A 7,658-nucleotide genomic window follows, 5' to 3' on the forward strand; every position below is an offset into this window, starting at 1 on the left:
GACCTCCCTGCACTCGAAGTGGATTTTCTGGTGCTACAGAGGCCCAATTGGCGCGCTTTCAACGGCGTTGGAAAGTAGACATCCTGGGCTTTCCAGCAATATATGATAGTCCATACTTTGCCCAAGATTTGATGGCCCAAACCGGCGTTCAAAGTCACCTCAAGAAATTCCAGCGTTAAACGCCGGAACTGGCACCCAAATGGGAGTTAAACGCCCAAACTGGCATAAAAGCTGGCGTTTAACTCCAAGAGGAGTCTCTACACGAAAATGCTTCATTTGCTCAGCCGAAGCACACACCAAGTGGGCCCGGAAGTGGATTTTTATGTCATTTACTCATCCCTGTATACCCTAGGCTACTAGTTTTCTATATATAGGACCTTTTACTATTGTATTTATATCTTTTGATCATGTTTTTATGATTGAACCCTCTTTGGGAGGCTGGCCATTCGGCCATGCCTAGACCTTGTTCTTATGTATTTTCAACGGTGGAGTTTCTACACACCATAGATTAAGGTGTGGAGCTCTGCTGTACCTCAAGTATTAATGCAATTACTATTGTTCTTCTATTCAATTCCGCTTGTTCTTTGTCCAAGATATCACTTGTTCTTCAACTTGATGAATGTGATGATCAGTGACACTCATCATCATTCTCACTTATGAACAAAGTGACTGACAACCACTCTTGTTCTACAAGCATACGAGGCTCTAGTGAATATCTCTTGGATTCTTTAACCGGAATCTTCGTGGTATAGGCGAGAACTGATGGCGGCATTCAAGAGAATCCGGAAGGTCTAACCTTGTCTGTGGTATTCTGAGTAGGATTCAATGATTGAATGACTGTGACGTGCTTCAAACTCCTGAAGGCGGGGCGTTAGTGACAGACGCAAAAGAATCACTGGATTCTATTCCAGCCTGATTGAGAACCGACAGATGGATAGCCGTGCCGTGACAGGGTGCGTTGAACATTTCCAATGAGAGGATGGGAGGTAGCCACTGACAACGGTGAAACCCTTGCATAAGCTTGCCATGGAAAGGAGTAAGAAGGATTGGATGAAGACAGTAGGAAAGCAGAGAGACGGAAGGGAAAGGCATCTTCAGACGCTTATCTGAAGCTCTCACCAATGATATACATAAGTATCTCTATCTTTATCTTTATACTTTATTCGTTTATCACCATACCCATTTGAGTCTACCTGACTGAGATTTACAAGGTGACCATAGCTTGCTTCATAGCAACAATCTCCGTGGGATCGACCCTTACTCGCGTAAGGTTTATTACTTGGACGACCCAGTGCACTTGCTGGTTAGTTGTGCGAAGTTGTGTTTATGCCATGGTATTGAGCACCAAGTCTTTGGAGCCATTACCGGGGATTGTTTTGTGTATTAAAAAGTAGTGATCACAATTTCGTGCACCAAGTTTTTGGCGCCGTTGCCGGGGACTTAAGTGTCCTAACTACGGTTTCGCATTTGTTCCCTGCAATAACAGTGCCATGTTTTGATCCGGCAACAGCACCAAGTTTTTGGCGCCGTTGCCGGGGATTGTTCGTGTATGGACAACTGACGGTTCATCTTGTTGCTTAGATTAGGCATTTATTTTTTTCGAAATTCTTGAAGATGAATTCTAGAGTTTCATGATGATTTGTTGAAATCTGGCTGGCTGAGAAGCCATGTCTAATCTCATTGGACCGAGGTTTCAACTTATCATCACAGAAGCTTGTCGATTTTTTATCAATCTTGCTTTTGGAGCAGTGATCTGCTAAGGCTTGGCTGGCCTCTGGCCATGTCTAGTGTTTTGGACCGAAGCTTTCTTTGAAAGCTTGGCTGGCTGTGAAGCCATGTCTAATTCCTGGACCGGAGTCTTAGACTAGCATTGCACTGATTCCTGGAATTCTCATTAAGAATTTTGATATCTTTTTCCACTTAATTTTCGAAAATCACAAAAAAAAAATTCACAAAATCATAAAAACCAAAAATATTTGATGTTTCTTGCTTGAGTCTAGTGTCTCATCTTAATTTTGGTGTCAATTGCATGCATTCATTCATGTGTCTTAAGGATCTTCAAGTAATTCTTGATGATTTCTTACTCTGATCTTTGAATTCTTTTGACTTGAGTGTTTATGTGTCTCATATAGTGTCAGTAGTATACAAACTGCTAAGTTTGGTGTCTTGCATGCATTGTTATTTGATTCTTGTTGCATTTTGATTATTAAAAAATCCAAAAATATTTTTTATTTGTGTCTTTTCAAGTCAATAATACAAAGAATTGAAAATTCAGAACATACTGCAGAGGAATCACACAGAAAAAGCTGGGCATTCAAAAATGCCCAGTGAAGAAGGACAGACTGGCGTTTAAACGCCAGCCAGGGTACCTGGTTGGGCGTTTAACGCTCAAAAAGGGTGCATTTTGGGCGTTAAACGCCAGAATGGATACCATTCTGGGCGTTTAACGCCAAGATGGCACAAGGGGAGGATTTTATTTTCAAAATCAATTTTTTTTCAAGTTTTCAAAGTTTTTCAAAATCAAATCTTTTTCAAATCATATCTTTTCAATCAAATATTTTCAAAATCAATTTCTTTCCTTTTTCAAAGATACTTACTAACAATTAATGATTTGATTGAACATCTCAAGATTGTTGCCTTTTCTGTTGAGAAAGGTTTAATGTTTGAATCATATCTTTTCTTGTTAGGCAAGTCATCAATTTTTAAAATCAAATCTTTTTAAAATTGTTTTCAAATCATATCTTTTAAAATTGTTTTCAAATCAAATCTTTTTAAATGTTTTTCAAATCATATCTTCTCAATCACTTTTTTTTTTTACCAATCATATCTTCTTAACCACATCTTTTTCAAAATAATTTTCAATCAAATCTTTTTAATTTCTAATTTCAAAATCTTTTTCAAAAATCACTTGATTTCTTTTTTCACTTTGAATTTTCGAAAATTATCAATCAATTTTTCAAAATGTTTTCAAAACCTTTTACTTAATTTTCGAAAATTACTTCCCCTCTTCCCACATCCTTCTATTTATGGAGTACTACTCCTTCTTAATGCACAATTCGAACTCTATCTAATCAAGTTCGAATTCTCCTTCTTCTTTCTTCTATTTTTCTTTTCCTCTGACACCTCAAGGAATCTCTATACTGTGACATAGAGGATTCCATATTTTCTTGTTCTCTTCTCTTTCATATGAGCAGGAACAAAGACAAAGGCATTATTGTTGAAGCTGACCCTGAACCTGAAAGGACCTTGAAGCGAAAGTTAAGAGAAGCTAAGGCACAACTTTCTGTAGAGGACCTAACCGAATTCTTCAAAGAAGAAGAAGACATGGCAGCCGAAAACAACAACAATGCCAACAATGCAAGGAAGGTGCTGGGTGACTTTACTGCACCTACTCCCAACTTCTATAGGAGAAGCATCTCTATCCCTGCCATTGGAGCAAACAACTTTGAGCTTAAGCCTCAATTAGTTTCTCTAATGCAACAGAATTGCAAGTTCCATGGACTTCCAATGGAAGATCCTCATCAGTTTTTAGCTGAATTCTTGCAAATCTGTGACACAGTCAAGACTAATGGGGTTGACCCTGAGGTCTACAGACTGATGCTATTCCCTTTTGCTGTAAGAGACAGAGCTAGAATATAGTTGGACTCTCAACCTAAAGAAAGCCTGGACTCTTGGGAAAAGCTAGTCAATGCCTTCTTGGCAAAATTCTTTCCACCTCAAAAATTGAGTAAGCTTAGAGTGGAAGTCCAAACCTTCAGACAGAAGGATGGTGAATCCCTCTATGAAGCTTGGGAAAGATACAAACAATTAATCAGAAAATGTCCTTCAGACATGCTTTCTGAATGGAGCATCATAGGTATTTTCTATGATGGTCTCTCTGAACTATCCAAGATGTCTTTGGATAGCTCTGCTGGAGGATCTCTTCATCTGAAGAAGACGCCTACAGAGGCTCAGGAACTCATTGAAATGGTTGCAAATAATCAATTCATGTACACTTCTGAAAGGAATCCTGTGAACAATGGGACAAGTCAGAAGAAAGGAGTTCTTGAGATTGATGCTCTGAATGCCATTTTGGCTCAGAACAAGATATTAACTCAACAAGTTAATTTGATTTCTCAAAGTCTGTCTGGAATGCAAAATGCACCAAGCAGTACTAAGGATGCTTCATCTGAAGAAGAAGCTTATGATCCTGAGAACCCTTCAATGGAAGAGGTGAATTACCTAGGAGAACCCTATGGAAACACCTATAATTATTCATGGAGAAATTACCCAAATTTCTCATGGAAGAATCAAGAGAAACCTCAACAAGGTTTCAACAACAACAATGGTGGAAGAAACAGGTTTAGCAATGGCAAGCCTTTTCCATCATCTTCTCAGCAACAGACAGAGAATTCTAAGCAGAACCCCTCTGACTTAGCAACCATGGTCTCTGATCTAATCATAACCACTCAAAGTTTCATGACTGAAACAAGGTCTTCCATTAGGAATTTGGAAGCACAAGTGGGACAGCTGAGCAAGAAAGTTACTGAACTCCCTCCTAGTACTCTCCCAAGCAATACAGAAGAAAATCCAAAAGGAGAGTGCAAAGCCATAACCATGGCCGAATCTAGAGAGGGAAGAGAGGAAGTAGACGCCACTGAGGAAGACCTCAATGGGCGTGCACTGACCTCCACTGAGTTCCCCAATGAGGAACCATGGGAATCTGAGGCTCAAAATGAGACCATAGAGATTCCATTGGACCTACTTCTGCCTTTCATGAGCTCTGATGAGTATTCTTCCTCTGAAGAGGATGAATATGTCACTGAAGAGCAAGTTGCTAAATACCTTGGAGCAATCATGAAGCTAAATGACAAGTTATTTGGAAATGAGACTTGGGAGGATGAACCTCCTTTGCTCACCAAAGAACTGGATGACTTGTCTAGGCAGAAATTACCTCAAAAGAGACAAGATCCTGGAAAGTTTTCAATACCTTGTACCATAGGCACCATGACCTTCAAGAAGGCTCTGTGTGACTTAGGGTCAAGTGTGAACCTCATGCCTCTCTCTGTAATGGAGAAGCTAGGGATCTTTGAGGTACAAGCTGCAAGAATCTCACTAGAGATGGCAGACAACTCAAGAAAACAAGCTCATGGACTTGTAGAGAACGTTTTGGTAAAAGTTGAAGACCATTACATCCCTACTGATTTCATAGTCCAAGAGACCAGGAAGTGCATGGATGAATCCATCATCCTTGGCAGACCCTTCCTAGCCACAGCAAAGGCTGTGATTGATGTTGATGGAGGGGAACTGATCATTCAAGTGAATGAAGAATCCTTTGTGTTTAAGGCTCAAGGATACCCCTCTGTCACCATGGAGAAGAAGCATGAAGAGCTTCTCTCAAATCAGAGACAAACAGAGCCCCCACAGTCAAACTCTAAGTTTGGTGTTGGGAGGCCACAACCAAACTCTAAGTTTGGTGTTGAACCCCCACATTCAAACTCTAAGTTTGGTGTTGGGAGGTTCCAACATTGCTCTGAGTATCTGTGAGGCTCCATGAGAGCCCTCTGTCAAGCTACTGACATTAAAGAAGCGCTTGTTGGGAGGCAACCCAATGATTATATTTTATCTATTTCTTTTGTTATTTTATGATTTTTGTAGGTTGATGATCATAAGAAGTCACAAAATCCATTGAAAAAGCAAAAACAGAATGAAAAACAGGAAGAAAAACAGCACACCCTGGAGGAAGAATTCACTGGCGTTTAAACGCCAGTGAGGCTAGCAGTTGGGCGTTTAACGCCCAGTCTGGCACCATTCTGGGCGTTTAACGCCAGAAAGGGGCACCAGACTGGCGTTAAACGCCAGAAAAGGGCAAGAACCTGGCGTTAAATGCCAGGAATGGGCATCAGGCCGGCGTTTAACGCCAGAAATGGCTCAAAACGTGATTTTGAGCAACATTTGGTGCAGGGATGACTTTTCCTTGACACCACAGGATCTGTGGACCCCACAGGATCCCATCTTTCTCTTCACCACTCACATCCATCCTTCATAAAACCCCACCAACCTCACCTTTCAAATTCAAACCACTTTAACCTCCCAAACCCACCCATAATGGCCGAACCCCATCCCCCCTCTCCTAAAAATACCCTTCTTCACTCCTTCATTTTCACACAACCTAAACAACACTTCCCCCCTCCTTGGCCGAATACATAAGCCATCTCCTTCTCCCTCATTTCTTCTTCTTCTACTCTCTTCTTTCTTCTTTTGCTCGAGGACGAGCAAACCTTTTAAGTTTGGTGTGGTAAAAGCATTGCTTTTTGTTTTTCCATAACCATTTATGGCATCCAAGGCCGGAGAAACCTCTAGAAAGAGGAAAGGGAAGGCAAAAGCTTCCACCTCCGAGTCATGGGAGATGGATAGATTCATCTCAAGGGTGCATCAAGACCACTTCTATGAAGTTGTGGCCTTGAAGAAGGTGATCCCCGAGGTCCCCTTTTCACTCAAAAAGGGTGAATATCCGGAGATCCGCCATGAGATCCGAAGAAGAGGTTGGGAAGTGCTTACCAACCCCATTCAACAAGTCGGAATCTTGATGGTTCAAGAGTTCTATGCCAATGCATGGATCACCAAGAACCATGATCAAAGTGTGAACCCGGATCCAAAGAACTATCTTACTATGGTTCGGGGGAAATACTTGGATTTTAGTCCAGAAAAGGTAAGGTTAGCATTCAACTTGCCCATGATGCAAGGAGATGAACATCCTTACATTAGAAGGGTCAACTTTGATCAAAGGTTGGACCAAGTCCTCACAGTCATATGTGAAGAGGGCGCACAATGGAAGAGAGATTCAAGAGGCAAGCCGGTTCAATTAAGAAGGCATGACCTCAAACCCGTGGCTAGAGGATGGTTGGAGTTTATCCAACGCTCAATCATTCCCACTAGCAACCGGTCCGAAGTTACTCTAGACCGGGCCATCATGATTGGAGAAGAAGTGGAAGTTCATGAGGTTATAGCCCAAGAACTCTATAAAGTGGCGGACAAGTCTTCCACCTTGGCAAGGCTAGCCTTTCCTCATCTTATTTGTCACCTCTGTTATTCAGTTGGAGTTGACATAGAAGGAGATACCCCCATTGATGAGGACAAGCCCATCACCAAGAAAAGGATGGAGCAAACAAGAGATCCCTCTCATCATGAGATCCCTGAGATACCTCAAGGGATGCACTTTCCTCCACAAGACTATTGGGAGCAAGTAAACACCTCCCTAGGAGAATTGAGTTCCAACATGGGACAACTAAGGGTGGAGCACCAAGAGCACTCCATTCTCCTCCATGAAATTAGAGAAGATCAAAGAATCATGAGAGAGGAGCAACAAAGACAAGGAAGAGACATTGAGGAGCTCAAGCACTCCATAAGACCTTCAAGAGGAAGAACAAGCCGCCATCACTAAGGTGGACCCGTTCTTTAATCTCCTTGTTCTTTAATTTTCTGTTTTTCGAATTTTCATGCTTATGTTATCCATGTTTGTGTCTTATGATCATTAGAGTCTTAGTGTCTATGCCTTAAAGTTATGAATGTCCTATGAATCCATCACCTTTCTTAAAAACTTTTCTTAATTGAAAAAGAAAAGAATTGTATGAATTTTGAATTTTATAACAGTTTAATTATTTTGATGTGGTGGCAAC

General features: G+C 41.1%; 1 non-coding gene across 1 annotated transcript; it reads right to left on the bottom strand.

The window, feature by feature from the left end:
- Positions 1 to 3,729: 3,729 nt before the first annotated feature.
- On the bottom strand, positions 3,730 to 3,837 carry LOC130959541 (small nucleolar RNA R71). The gene has a single exon (XR_009078614.1). It is a non-coding gene; the product is annotated as a small nucleolar RNA R71 (small nucleolar RNA).
- Between the last annotated feature and the right edge of the window lie 3,821 nt (positions 3,838 to 7,658).

Source organism: Arachis stenosperma, chromosome 10, assembly GCF_014773155.1.
Source record: "Arachis stenosperma cultivar V10309 chromosome 10, arast.V10309.gnm1.PFL2, whole genome shotgun sequence".
Lineage (NCBI taxonomy): Eukaryota > Viridiplantae > Streptophyta > Magnoliopsida > Fabales > Fabaceae > Arachis > Arachis stenosperma.